Here is a 16,167-nt window from a genome sequence, read left to right on the forward strand (position 1 = left end):
CAGGGTCCTCATAGGTTTAAAGAGAGAATTATTGGGGTGTTACATATTATCTATATGACCCGACCTGACTATGACTTGAGTCAATTGACTCATTTCAACTCATTATTCGATTAACCCAACTTATTTTTAACTCATATTAATTAACCGGGCATATTTATGACTCAAACCAAATTTCAACTTGTTCTTATTCAGCCTAACGTGTCTAATTTGATCTGATTTGAATTCGTGTATGAGTCGTAACCTTAGTCATTTGATTTGAATTCATGTAAGAGTATAAATGTATGAGTCATAACTTGTTATAGAACTATGCCTGATCCGCTTTATCCTCCCGGTTTCCATGGCGAAACTGCACCTGAAGCCACCTATGTGTGGTCTCGCAACCCTAGAAGTACCCAAGAGATGGACTTCAACAAGTACTTGTTCTTTTTCAGTGAAGATGGCAAGCTGAGCAACGACTTGGCTGATGCAGCAGAGCTACGTAAGCTGATTGGTGCTCCACACTTGGAGTGGCCTGAAAGGATGGATAAGCTTATGATGGCTGACGAGTCCGGGAACATCTTTCCCGTTCACCTGCCCTACATAGGTGATGTGACTTGGCTACCTGAAGTGCAAGATGCAATTCGCAAACTTGAGGGTTGTAATACTGTTGCTTATGACGGTATTACTCCTCTCATTCCATGTTTGCTTAAGGATAAAATTGACCCAAAGCCCGTCATCCCGAAATGTGGCCCTATTTTCAAATTGACTCTAAAGTCGTACAATTTTGAGGTCGGGCATTTTACTGATGCTTTCCAAGTCCTTCAAGTTCGTGCTAAGATGACGAACATTTCATTCATGGTCTTTCGGGACTGCATTCTGAACAATGAAGAAACCAGTCGCTACCACATTACTAGAGTCACTCCAGAGTACGAGGCAGGTCACACCCTCTTGGCTAAGGGATCTACTGTTATTCTTTGGAATGTGCATCAGATCACCCGGAAGTCCTTTTATGGTGATTTCGCTTGGGTCCTTCGAGTCCACAAACCCATCTTGATGATACTCACAGAAGTTCGTGTGCGAAAGATTTCTTGCACTAGGGTGATGGAGAAACTGAATCCTGCCATGTCGTGGAGGTTGGAGCCTGGAAAAGGCTGAAGTCATAGTGGCTGAGGGTCGTGACATAATACTCCGTGCTTTGGGATGTATCAAGCCAAGAGGAGTAAGTATTTGAATGATGGGTGTATTGTTTTTGTTAATCACTCCATTTATTAGTATAATGTGACAAGTTTTATTAATATTGTAATACGTGCAGGCCAATACTGTGAGCGGCGTGGGGACGAGCTCTTCCAATGGTGTTTAGTGGAGGCACGAGTCACGCACGTGAGGCCAAGCAATATATGAAATTATGTCTTATTAGTCTTATTATTATGGCTTATTAGTCTTATTATTATGTGATGTACTAGTTGTTTGTTGTTGGTTTAGCTGATCATGGACTTATTCGTAGTAATTTCTAAACTAATGTAATTTATATTATCCTAGGCCAGTGGGCCACAGTTGTGTTAAACTCCCTTATGTATGTTAACTATCTATGGTGTGAACTGCCTAGGCTACTAGGCTTATTAGTAAAATTTGTTGTGTGTTTCTAGTATAATTTCACTCATTACAATTTAACATCTTTTTCTTGGAAGTATGTGCTCAAATTATACTCCTTTACTGCGAATAGCCAAATTCCTAATATTAGGGGATTTTTTACAAAAGTAATCTGATACAATAATCTACCATGTGGTGTACACAATACATTAAGTATGTGATAAAATATAGTGCAATAAAATAATATAATGACAGTTTTAGAATCCGAAATAGCATTGCAGCTTGTACATTCATATAGTTCACATTTGCCAAGTACTATGTGATTTGACAATTTTAGTGTCCCATTAAATAATGTGGTACAATAATATAATTTCTAAGTATAGTTGTGATACATTAGTAAGATAAATACATTTGACGGTTGGTAAATATGCAATTTGAGTGAAATATTACATACATTTGTAATATTAAATTCCTTTAGAATTATGTTCATCGTTAGGAAGGATGAATATCTAATATGTCCATAATTTTAGTACGAAAATTAAGTAATATGATACAATAATACTCAATTTTTTTTAATTTTTTTTTTTTTTTGGGTTGAGTGAAATATGATACACTAATATTAGTAATCTAAAAAATAGAAGCGCTCTACACTCTTATGTACTTATCTACACAATAATAAGATCAGTTAACTCAAATAAATAGATAGAATAATAAAAATACATTATCAAAGAGATAAAATAATATGATACAATATTATTAGTCTGCTGAAATAAATACATAGAATAAAAAGATACGATATTATTAATTATCTGAATTTAATAGATAAAATAATATGATACAGTAGTATTAGCTAACTGAAATAAATAGCTATAATAATATAACACAATAATATTAGTTAACTCAAATAAATAGATAGAATAATTTGATACTATAATATTAGTGCAGTAAATTAATTAAATAGAACATTATATGGTTTGAAAAAACCGACTAGTAAAATACAAATACAACAGGACTAGAAAAATACGAATTCCATTACAGAATTATTGTGACTAGTAAAATTGAATATTGTCCTTCAAAAAATTGTTCATCCTTTATGAGAAGCGTGGTAGGTTTCCGTACGAGGTAAAAGCGAAATCTTGGTTGAAAAATTTCGTTGGTAGAGTACACATATCTACACATTACATGACAAAAACAACATATAATATATTTAATGTCAGACGAAATCGTAGTACAATGGCACATATCTTTTGGCTTCTACAGTTGGCAATAGGTGTAACTTTCGGAACTCTTCCCATGACGATGTGACTATACATGTATTGGTAAACACAATCCACAAATTTGACGGCACCTTTTAATTTTTTTTTTATGTGTAAAGAACCTACTTTTGCAGATGACGGCACCTTTTATGATGTTACTTCTTACGAGAAAATATGTACGGTACTTGGGTTGATCAGGTAGTTAAAGTCATGGATTGTAAATCGAAAAAGAATATTGTAACGTTCATTTTTTTTTATCCGAACAAGGGCAATCCGTTCTAATCGAAAAATACGAATTGAACGAAAAAATTACTTCCGATCCAACCCGATTTAAAATTAGCATATGATATCCGAAATGATAATTCATATTTGAATTCAATATTTTTTTCCCAAAATATTTATTTAAGCCACCTAGTAAAAGTCAACATTCGTATTGAAAAAGAGTGAGTAGTGTCCATCATATTAGTTGATCATAACATAGGTCATTCTAGGCTTAATTGTAAATCATTTACAGTCACATAAACTCATTCGTAGGTTTAACAGTAACCGATCAATTTATCATCAGTCATTCATAGCTATAATAATAAGCGATCATAATAACATAAGTCATCTGTGGCTCTAATCTTAAGTGATCATAATGAAATAAAGTCGTTTGTGGGATAAGCAATCGTAATAACATCAGTCAGTCTTACCTAACATCAATCATTGGTAACATATGTCATTCTTGGATATTATATTAGGTGATCAAAATAACTTAAGTGATTCTTTTGTTATTTCCCATAATCGTAATCGATCATAGTAACATAAGTGATTCGTAAGCTAGCTCAACCTAGGCTATAATATTAAACCATGGTATTTGAAAAAGTTGTTCTTTGCTATATTTGAAAAAATATGTCATGAGAAGTCAATAGTTATCCATAATTTGAATCCATCGTAATATCATAAGCGCTCATGGTTACCATAACTCAGTCGTGGTTATAATTAATCATAATAGCTGCACTCATTACCATAACTCATTTTTTGTTATACTTTATCAAAAGTTATTTAACGGATGATTTTAATTGATCATAATATTAAAAATCAATTTTTAAAACGTTTTATAAAAGTTAAGTGTTAAAAAAGTCGTAGTTGGGGGTGTGGCTATAATATAAATCGACCCAATATTAACCTAAAAGCTACCACCTAAACCCTAAACTCAAACCTCCACTTTCCAACAAACCCGGTGTGCATGACTAATCCTAATACAACAAATTTGAAATTATCATCTTCAAAGTTCATAGTTCTAACAACCTGTTCGTAACATGTGAAAAGTTGCAGTTCTTATACTCTATTGATTCAGCAGGTCAAACCCATGTCGATTTGACGACTCAAGACTGATGTTAGAGGTATTAGGGGTATTATTTTACACTGCATCAATTTGACAACACCCCCTTTTTTGTGTAAGGACTCTTTCTTTTCACATAAATCAAGCAGCTGTGTATCCAACAGATACCCGTGCAGTCACCCCCATTCTATTTCCATTGTGTGGTGTTGACGAACCCTAGAAAATGATAAACCGCGCTGCAGTGGTTGTTTGCAAAAAGATTTTGTTCAGAACGATTTACATATCAGCAGTATATGAGTACTTTTGGCCAATAGTATGCAAGATTACATTTGCGAGTTGTTGTTTCGATAAAGTTGTTGAGAAATTCAAGGGATAAACCACGAAAAATTCAAGGGAAAAGGCCATGGAGGGAAAAAATATTTCCAAGTAATTGTTGTTCTGTGCTTTGATTTTTTGGATTGTTTCGAAAATGTAAAATTTGAATGGAAAATCCATGACACCTCCTTTACCTAAATTATGTTGGAAAATTTGTATCCCAAGACGGTTTAAGATTAAGCTAAATGTGAACAATGTTTTTATTCAAGTGACGCGTACACCAATTTTGTGAAAAGTATAATTAAAGTAGGGTTATTTTATAGTAATATCGGTATTACATATTTACCTGTATTAAAAAAAAAAATTACAAAAAAAATAAAAAGTGAAGTCTTAGGTTTTGAATACCAGAATCAATTTTTTCTTTTATTAATTGTAAACACGCAATTAAGATCCGTATAACGTGTACGTGTTGTAAATTTTTTTCAATCCCCTCGCATCTTGTTTGTCTTAGTGTTTCCGGAATTTCCTTTGTTTTAGCTTTGTGTAGTTTATATTTTTGTATCTTTAACTTTTTATTCATGTATCTTTAACTTTTTATTCACAAATGTTTTAAAATTATTTTTTATTTATAATTTTTTTTTTTTTTTTTTTTGTATTCTAAACAATATTTTTATATTTGTTAAGTTTATTGAAGTTTTCCATGTCCTAATGTACTCGAGTCGGAATTTTTATGCTTTGCCTTAGCATATTTTATGCTTGAATTATTCGTAAGGGTTTTTTTTTTCCTTTTTATTTTTTAAATATTTTGTGGTGTCGAACAAGTTTTCAAATCAAATTCGATATTCTGAAAATCGTCTAGGCTATTTGATTTATGGGGCATGCTTAATCAGATGTTGCACCAAGTACTAAGTCAATGTATGGTCATCCTTAATTTATGGGGCATGCTTAATCAGATGTTGCACCAAAAAATCAATAAGTCAGTCCTGTCAAACCCACATTACCCTACTGCCTAATTCGTAAACCTTATGGATATTGTCCTGCTGCCTTTTTTCCTTGTTAATATGATTTTTAACCTACTACCTATTTCGACATCTTTTTTTTTTGGAAAGAACCTATTTCGACATCTAAGTTCTCAGCAATTGTAGATGTTATCTTCAAACTTAATTAAAAAAAATTAAATAATCTCTTGTCTCTTTAGTTTTAAGTAAACACATTAGAATCTTTAGTTGTGCATTTTTTGACAATTCAATACTCATAAAAATGATCTTTTTGTGACTATCAATTGGATTTTTATGGATCACTTGTTATAAGTATGAATAAATTTAAGGCAACGGATTATTTCTTAGTTTTCCAAAAGTGAAGTTATTAATAGTTATACACCTGTCCGGTTTGAGTTTACATCTGGAGAAATCAAATTCGGGATGGCTTCTCGGATGAAATCGGTGCCGGGATTTGGTTTGGATCAGGGTCATGCTTGGATTTGGTTTTGACACCTCTCAGTGAATTGGCATCAAAAACAAAAGATTTTACTAAAATCCAGTCAAAATAGGATAATTATTTTGTCTAATATTCCGTTTCTACCCTACAATTGTATAAACGCCTGTTATTACTGAACCTCTATTTTTTGCCTTTTTCTTATTTTGTCTACTAATTCTGATCATCAAATTAACACCGACATTGTCTTGAATTGTAAAAGTGTTTTTATGAATATGTTAAATCATTAGGTAATGGCAGACGTAACGTTACGTGTTTTGCATTTCTTCTATTGTGGTGATTCCTTTTTACGTTATCTACACATTTCCCTTTAATAACATTTCGTCTTAAACAATTTGTTTAAGACAGTTAAGCAATTTACATTTAGAATTTATAATTACACAAGAATATCGAATTATTAATTGTATTCATATGCGTGAACCTTATTTTTGTAAATACGAAATTATTTCTGAACTAATTTTTTCGAATTCATATGCGTCAACCTTACTTTTGTAAATACGAATTTATTTCTGAACTAATTTTTTCGAATTCATATTCGTGAACCTTATTTTTTATTACGATTTGAATATATTTAAAAATACCGATTTTATTTTTGAAATAATCTTTTGGCAACCTTGTATAAATTATACTAGGGATTTTCTCATAACAAATGGTTCACGCATATCAATATAATTTATAACCTTATGATTTGATTAAGGGAATCACTAAATTTGACATTACTTAATTGACAAGGATAAAACGGTAAGTTATGCGTAAATGTAATAATCAACATTATTATAATTTTAATTTCATAAAGCCTTTGATTTTTGGTAAGTGTAGTAATTAGAAATTAGGGTTCACACACGAGCCACAACATCAAACATAAGGCTGCCACGTGGTGGTGGGGTTTCGTATCACTGTATAAAGGGTGATTGGCCTCCCTTACAAAGGAAACAGTAACACTTTCTTCATTACAAACCCCTATAACCCTAAACCTTACCATGTCTAGCATCAACGTCCACCTCAATGGGAACGGGGGCGGTGGGGACGACAATAATCGTCGTCGGCGACCTGGAATCCCTCAACCACCAAAAGCCAAAAAAGATATTTCCAAACAAAAGAAGCGAAGAGAGCTGATTGCTGAGCTACTTGCCAGCTACAAGTACCCAGCAATACGTCTTGAACAGCCACCTATGCTGCCCTATAATGTGTCGTCGGTGACAAGAGTTGGCACTTCAGGAGGGCTACAAACTCAGGCTAGGGCAGCGATACCAAATGCTCTTGACATGATGGTAGCTCCATCTTCGCCACCCGTTGTAGCACCCCCTTACCCTAGAGATGCCATGACCCGCTTGGAAACAAGCTTACTCCCTCCTTTTAAGTTAACTGCAGCGGCGAAGGTTGAACAAAATGATCTCCCGCGTGTTGATCCAGATGTTCCTACTGAAGGGGAGGCTATGGGTGCTACACCAAATGTGCAACCAAGTCAGAATGTTCAGGGGAATGATGACGATAACATTGAGGTCGACCTCAATGAAGCTAAGCCTGCTGAGAATGGAAACGGTGTGGTGTACTCTATTATCTTAAGGGGCTACATGGTTGGAGACGTTGGTGTGATGTACACCATTCGTAGTGACGAGACATTCGAGGCCATATATGACAACTACGTGTTTCTCATCGACGTTAAGCCAGAAAAGATCAAGGTGTACAATGGCACCACCTACATCCCCCGCACTGCATATCCGGAGCCAATGAGTGTTGCAACTGGAAGTGTGCTCTACGTTCAAGGGCTGGTAAATGTTTATCACTTAAGCTTTTGTTAAATTTTGTGTAATTATAGATTTCATGTGAATTAATCTTAGTAATTGCCCTCTATACTTCCCATGGAATTTGAATTAGGTTCGTGTGCTTAAAATTTTATGGTAAGGTTTGCGAACATTATCTGGTAGTACACTAGAAGGAACAGATTAATTGTTTAGAGAAAAGTGACATTGGTCGATTGTAATGCGTACTATTTATTCAATCTCTATACATGCATTTCAATGTACTTAGCATTTTGTGTGTGTATTTTCTCCTTAAAAATCAAACTCTATAATCAATCTCTTGAATGTTCATTTCTATCTACTTAGGCACAACGTCCTAATTTATCTTTTATTTGTATAATTATGTACGTATGATTGTGTGTAAATTGATGATTTGAAATAAGTGCATCAAACTGTTAGTGTCTATGTCTAGTATGTCAGTAGGTGTTGGATGAATTAGTTAATTTGCAATATGCAATATAAGAGTACCATGTAAATTTGCTTGTTTGATGTAATTTGGTGTAGCTTAGATCGTCAGTATGAAATGTGTCACACTTCGGTAACACAACTTTAAAATTGTTTGCCAGGAGGGAGTGGTCAATACAAACACTCGGATCAAGAGGTTCTACCTTAAGAACACCGGACACCGGAGGACGATCAAATTTCGTGTTCAAGTCAAGTTAGACACACCACTTTGCCGCCTCTTCCACATCTGGGGAGACAAGACACATGTTGATCCGACTGACTTAGTTTTCTACCACCACTACAAGAAAACAGCAAAATTGCGACGGAAAAAGTTCGTCGTAACATATGTCAATTCCGTCGTAAAGTAGGGTTACGACGGAATTCCGTCGTAAATGGTTGTCGAAAAACCCTTTGTAGGAAAATGGCCATTTTCCGACAGAATTTCCGTCGTAAACATACTTTACGACGGAATTTACGATGGAAATAATATCGTTGGACTTGGAATTGGCCTTTATTGAAGATCTGTCGCAAACTTCCGACAGAAACAGGTCCGTCGCAAACTTTAGGTTACGACGGAAAATTCCGTCGTAATTTATAATTTACGACGGAAAAAAGCCTCGCAAAATATAATTTACGACGGAAAAAGCGTCGCAAAATATAATTTGCGACGGAAAATTCCGTCGCAATGTACATATTTACGACGGAATTTTTCGTCGTTATTTATAATTTGCGACGGAATTTTTCGTCGTAAATTTTATTTTGCGACGTCGCAAACTATAAATTTCCGAGAGAATTTTCCGTCCCAAATTATAAATAACGACGGAAAATTCCGTCGCAAATTATATTTCCAGCCCAAAACAAATTTCTGTAATTTTCTGCATTTTCAAACCTGAATTTTTTTAATGATAAATCGACAAAAAAAAAACTAAATATTGAGTCCTGAAATTGTTGTTTTAAAAAAATTAATTACCGACCTATGAAATTATATTTATGTACATATATATACAATAATTATGTCCTAGTACAAAAGATAGTCCACATTTTGGTATCTATACCAAACAAAAGCTAGGTTAGAGTGATTCTATGCTAGAATAAAGCTAAGCTAAGCAATCGCCTGGAAACCCTGGCCTGCTCCACCACTACCCGGGTCGTCCCTAGGGTCTCGATGCTGAGGATGAATGGTGGAACATGAGTCTTTGTTGGTGAGACGACTCATCATGTCATCCATACTCTCCTTGTATCTCCTCTCCATTTCAGCCATTCGAGCTTCCATTTGAGTTTGGAGATCTTGCACCCTGTGTTCCATCTGGTCTTGCATTTGAGAAATGACAGACGGCGTGTATTGCTGTGAAGAACGGGAACCTCGACCCATCTGTTTGCCATAGTAGAGCTCTGCACTTTGGCCAAGTCCCTTCACACGCCCCTTCTTATTGCGCCCACCCACCGACTCCCAGTACAACTCATTGGGACTCTTCTGAATCCCCTGACTCCTTGTTTCTTCGAGCTTCTTCTGGTAGGTCTCCTACAAAATATTGAAGATAATAAAAAATATTGTTAAAAAAACAACCAACAATATAAGGTAAGGTTTCTTTCTACTTACATTCCAATATCACATAATTTTAGGTGCCTAAGGATAGAAATAAAGAGAAATAAGCACATAAGTCAATTTTCGACCCTAACTCATCCAAAATCATCCAAATTTGGCCTATATGGCTAAAACCATGCCTATTTTCTATGTTTTCAATGAAATGAAAGGTTTCTTTCTTCTAACATTCCAATATCAATTTCATTTAGGTGCCTAAGGATAGAAATTAAGAGAATTAAGCACATATGTCAAATATCGACCCTAACTCATCAAAAATCATCCAAATTTGGCCTATATGGCTAAAACCATGCCTATTTTCTATGTTTTCAACCAAATGGACACGTTCTTTCTTCTAACATTCCAATATCACATACTTTTAAGTGCCTAAGGATAGAAATTAAGAGAAATAAGCACATATGTCAAATATCGACCCTAACTCATCCAAAATCATCCAAATTTGGCCTATATGGCTAAAACCATGCCTATTTTCTATGTTTTCAAGCAAATGGACTCGTTCTTTCTTCTAACATTCCAATATCACATACTTTTAAGTGCCTAAGTATAGAAATTAAGAAAATTAAGCACATAAGTCAATTTTCAACCCTCACTCATCCAAAATCATCCAAATTTGCCCTATATGGCTAAAACCATGCCTATTTTCTAAGTTTTCAAGCAAATGGACGGTTTCTTTCTTCTAACATTCCAATATCAGGTGCTTTTAAGTTCTTAAGGATAGAAATTAAGAGAAATAAGCACATAAATCAATTTTCAACCCTAACTCATCCAAAATCATCCAAATTTGGCCTATATGGCTAAAACCATGCCTATTTTCTAAGTTTTCAAGCAAATGGACTCGGTCTTTCTTCTAACATTCCAATATCACATACTTATAGGTGCCTAAAGATAGAAATTAAGAGAATTAAGCACATATGTCAAATATCGACCCTAACTCATCAAAAATCATCCAAACTTGGCCTATATGGCTAAAACCATGCCTATTTTCTATGTTTTCAATCAAATGGACTCGTTCTTTATTCTAAAATTCCAAAATAACATACCTATAGTTGCATAAGGATAGAAATTAAGAGAAATAAGCACATATGTCAATTTTCGACCCTAACTCATCCAAAATCATCCAAATTTGGGCAATATGGCTAAAACCATGCCTATTTTCTATGTTTTCATCTTTATGTAAGGTTTCTTTCTTCTAAAATTCCAATATCAATTTCCTTTAGGTGCCTAAGGATAGAAATTAAGAAAATTAAGCACATATGTCAAATATCGACCCTAACTCATGCAAAATCATCCAAATTTGGCCTATATGGCTAAAACCATGCCTATTTTCTAAGTTTTCAAGCAAATGGACTCGTTCTTTCTTCTAACATTCCAATATCAATTTCTTTTAGGTGCCTAAGGATAGAAATTAAGAGAATTAAGCACATATGTAAAATATCGACCCTAACTCATCCAAAATCATCCAAATTTGGCCTATATGGCTAAAACCTAGCCTATTTTCTATGTTTTCAAGCAAATGGACTCGTTCTTTCTTCTACCATTCCAATATCACATACTTTTAAGTGTCTAAGGATATAAATTAAGAGAAATAACCACATAAGAAATTTCGACCCTAACTCATCAAAAATCATCCAAATTTGGGCAATATGGCTAAAACCATGCCTATTTTCTATGTTTTCATCTTTATGTAAGGTTTCTTTCTTCTAACATTCCAATATCAATTTCTTTTAGGTGCCTATGGATAGAAATTAAGAGAACTAAGCACATATGTCAAATATCGACCCTAACTCTTCCAAAATCATCCAAATTTGGCCTGTATGGCTAAAACCATGCCTATTTTCTATGTTTTCAACCAAATGGACTCGTTATTTCTTCTAACATTCCAATATCACATACTTTTAAGTTCCTAAGGATAGAAATTAAGATAATTAAGCACATATGTTAAATATCGACCCTAACTCATCAAAAATCATCCAAATTTGGCCTATATGGCTAAAACCATGCCTATTTTCTATGTTTTCAACCAAATGGACTCGTTCTTTCTTCTAACATTCCAATATCACATACCTTTAAGGGACTAAGGATAGAAATTAAGATAAATAAGCACATATGTCAAATATCGACCCAAACTCATCCAAAATCATCCAAATTTCGCCTATATGGCTAAAACCATGCCTATTTTCTAAGTTTTCAAGCAAATGGACTCGTTCTTTCTTCTAACATTCCAATATCACATATATTTAAGTGCCTAAGGATAGAAATTAAGAAAATTAAGCACATAAGTCAATTTTCAACCCTCACTCATCCAAAATAATCCAAATTTGGCCTATATGGCTAAAACCATGCCTATTTTCTAAGTTTTCAAGCAAATGGACGGTTTCTTTCTTTTAACATTCCAATATCAGGTGCTTTTAAGTTCCTAATGATAGAAATTAAGAGAAATAAGCACATAAGTCAATTTTCAACCCTAACTCATCCAAAATCATCCATATCTGGCCTATATGGCCAAAACCATGCCTATATTCTAAGTTTTCAAGCAAATGGACTCGTTCTTTCTTCTAACATTCCAATATCACATACTCATAGGTTCCTAAGGATATAAATTAAGAGAATTAAGCACATATGTCAAATATCGACCCTAACTCATCCAAAATCATCCAAATTTGGCCTATATGGCTAAAACCTTGCCTATTTTCTATGTTTTCAAGCAAATGGACTCGTACTTTCTTATACCATTCCAATATCACATACTTTTAAGTGCCTAAGGATAGAAATTAAGATAAATAAGCACATAAGTCAAATTTCGACCCTAACTCATCCAAAATCATCCAAATTTGGGCAATATGGCTAAAACCATGCCTATTTTCTATGTTTTCAAGCAAATGGACTCGTTCTTTCTTCTAACATTCCAATATCAATTTCATTTAGGTGCCTAAGGATAGAAATTAAGAGAATTAAGCACATATGTCAAATATCGACCCTAACTCATCCAAAATCATCCAAATTTGGCCTATATGGCTAAAACCATGCCTATTTTCTAAGTTTTCAAGAAAATGGAATCGTTCTTTCTTCTAACATTCCAATATTACATACTTTTAAGTTCCTAAGGATAGAATTAAGAGAAATAAGCAAATCCATCAACACATCTGTGCGGAAAATTATACTCACACTTTAGGCTAGTGATTCTAGAAGCCATCTCTAACACAGACAATGAACTCCCTTCGTATAACGGTTGTTCAGAAGCCCTTAACAAATCAAAAAATGGTTTGGCTTGTGCATTAGGCTCCTCCTCTAATGAAACAGATGGCTCTTCGGAATGGCTTTGATCTTGAGACTGACCAAAGGCATCCAAAACCATTTCACGATATTCATTTGACTGCCTTCTATGAGTTCCTGGAAACCCTTCCCCATGACACATCCACTCATAGTAATTAGGTAAAAAACCGCTGCGATACAAATGAAGTTTGACCGTATCTGGATCCCAAAGACGTTTGTTTTTTGCATTTAAAACATGGACACCTTACTTCATTTGGGTTGCTACTCTCGGGATGATCTTCCACATATTTAAGGAATTCATCTACCCCCTTCAAGAACTCGGGATTAATAGAATTCCCAACCTTCCTTTCGTACATCCAGCTACGTTCTTTTCGTTTCATGATTACAAGTTCTACACAACTAACACATATGCCATTAATCACATTAGTCATAAAGCACAATATATATTCATTATAGATCAAACTGTTATGGAAATGCAAATGAGAAGAGAAATAATTTCCAAGGGTCCTTATCACTCCAACCTAACCCATCCTTGTACGTTCAATCTCACTAGTGAATGTATGCCAGAATTTCAATTCTATGGAAAATCCGGCAGCATCTCCCTACAGTTCCCCGAGTACACAATATAGGCGATTAGAAACACCTATATATGTACCTAGAGAACATTGTATACAAATGACAAGCAAGGATCTTCCTTAGAATTAAAACAAAGGAATACATTCACCACCTAAGTGAGAATAAACGTACAAGGACAGTCCTAACCGGGGACTATTCAAGACATACTCCTAATGTGTATGCCTTGAACGGGTATCTAGGCATATGATTATGCAAATGATTTATTTAAAGATATTAAAACTAAACTAACGTACAAAAAATTATACAAATATATCATAATTAAACTTAACATAAACAAACATATCATAAAACCATAACATTAATATAAACAAATCAAACCAAACAAAACCAAACTAAACTAACATATCATAATATTAAATATAGTAACATGCATTATAAAAAATTAAACTTAAGTAAGAAACATTATATTAAACTAAACAAAACTAAACTAGATTATAATGAACTAAAGTAATCTAACATACATCATATTAAAAAAAAAAAACAAAACGTACCTAAAGTTTCATAATATTAAACTAATCTAATATACTTTAGTAAAACTAAACTAAATTAAACCACATTATATTAAAACAAACAAAACTAAAGTTTCATAATATTAAACTAATCTAATATACTTTAGTAAAACTAAACTAAATTAAACCACATTAAAAAGTAAACTAAACTAAACTAAACTAACATACTTACAAAAAAAAAGTAACTAAACTAAACTAAAACACATTATATTAGGGTTTGTAATGTGACTAACCTTTAGATCTGCACTTCTTTTTGAAACATTGTACAAATCCTACATACAAAATATTTTAAAAAATAGTTAAATTAAATAAATAAGGGTTTATTATTAAAAAAAAATTAAAAAAAAAATTGGGGAAAGGACAACTTACCAACTGCTTCAGCCACGGCGAGGGAAGGAGGAGGCCGGAGGCTGCGGTTGTGGTGGTCAAGGGAGACTGCGGTTGTGGTGTCAAGGGAGGCTGCACCAGATTTGAATGTGTTTTAAAAAAAACGAATAAAAAAAAACAAAAACAAAAACAACTTACCTAGACGCGGCGCCGGCAAAAACCAGCAGCGTCAACGGAGGCTCGCCGGAAAACAGAGGCTCGACCAACGTTGTCTTTCTCTTACTCCTTCTCGTCCTCTTTCTCTTTCTCCTTTTCGTCCTCTTTTTCTAATTTAAGCAAATGCACCGTTTTGGTCTTCGTCGGCGACGGATGGGTGACGACCGGTGCCGGAATCGGGACGGCCGGCGACGGATGTGTGGCCCCTTTTTCTATTTCCCTCTCTATTTCTCTCTCCTTCTCTTTCTTCTGTTTGTAGCTTTCCCTTCAATTGAATTTCGATTTTTTAGGTTAAGTCAATTTGGGTATTTTTTTAAAAAAGGTTTATAATTTCCGACGGAAATATTTTCCGTCGTAATTTTTTTTTACGACGGAATATTCCGTCGCAAACATATTTTCGACGAAATATTCCGTCGTAAAAAGAAAATTACGACGGAAAATATTTCCGTCGCAAGAATTACTACGGAAAATTCGTCGTAGACATTTAAATCCGTTGGAAAGTTGCGAGGGAAAAAAATCCGTCGTAATTTTTGAATTTTGCGACGGAAAAACCGTCCGTCGGAAGTGATCCGTCGCTATTTTGCCTATTTCTAGTAGTGCACGAGGATAAGGTGCTGTGCACCCTAAACACCATAAGGGAGTCGGGAATTCTGAATGGTGACAAAGTTGTTGTGGCTCCGTTTGGGGACGAGAACAATTAATGTTCCAGCAGATTAGGATTGTTAGGCAACAAGAATTCAGGGCTTATGGATGTCATTTAATATGCACTGTTTTATGTCTTATGCTATTATCTTTAGATGCGACCACTTCTTTTGTTTGTAATATAGTTAAGCAGTAGTTAGCGTAGTTAATGAACCTGCTTTAAGTGGTCGCACTGCGAAGACTCTTGTTGTCCTATGTAGGATGTGTCTGAACTACTGAGTCTTCATCTTTTGTGACTTTTGTTGTCCTATGTTGCATGTCAAGGAACTACTTTATCAATGTATTTTGTTGTCCTACCGTATTCTGACTTGTAATGGTAATAGCACTTTTGTTGGACTCCATCGTCAGTTGTCTTTCAGTTTGTTATCGAGGAATGCTTGAATTCTCTAGTCATTGCTCTTTATGTGAACTTGTACATACAGGCCCAAAGAACAAACCTAGAACACATAACTAAGAGTTGGACGACATAAAACAAACCTCCGAGCACACATAACATAGAGTTGGGCAAAGAACGAAGCACACATAACTTAGAGTTGGACAAAGTACAATCCAGTAGTTAGCCAAGTAGGAATTTTTGCCCATACATAACCAAGGTCACAACATAGTGCATACATAGAAATAGAGGTGGAATAAGACCAAACCTTTATTTGGGCAATTATGAAGGGAAAACATACAGGCCCAACAAAACATACAGGCC

This window comes from Chenopodium quinoa, unplaced genomic scaffold (assembly GCF_001683475.1).
Source record: "Chenopodium quinoa cultivar QQ74 unplaced genomic scaffold, ASM168347v1, whole genome shotgun sequence".
Taxonomy (NCBI): Eukaryota; Viridiplantae; Streptophyta; class Magnoliopsida; order Caryophyllales; family Amaranthaceae; genus Chenopodium; species Chenopodium quinoa.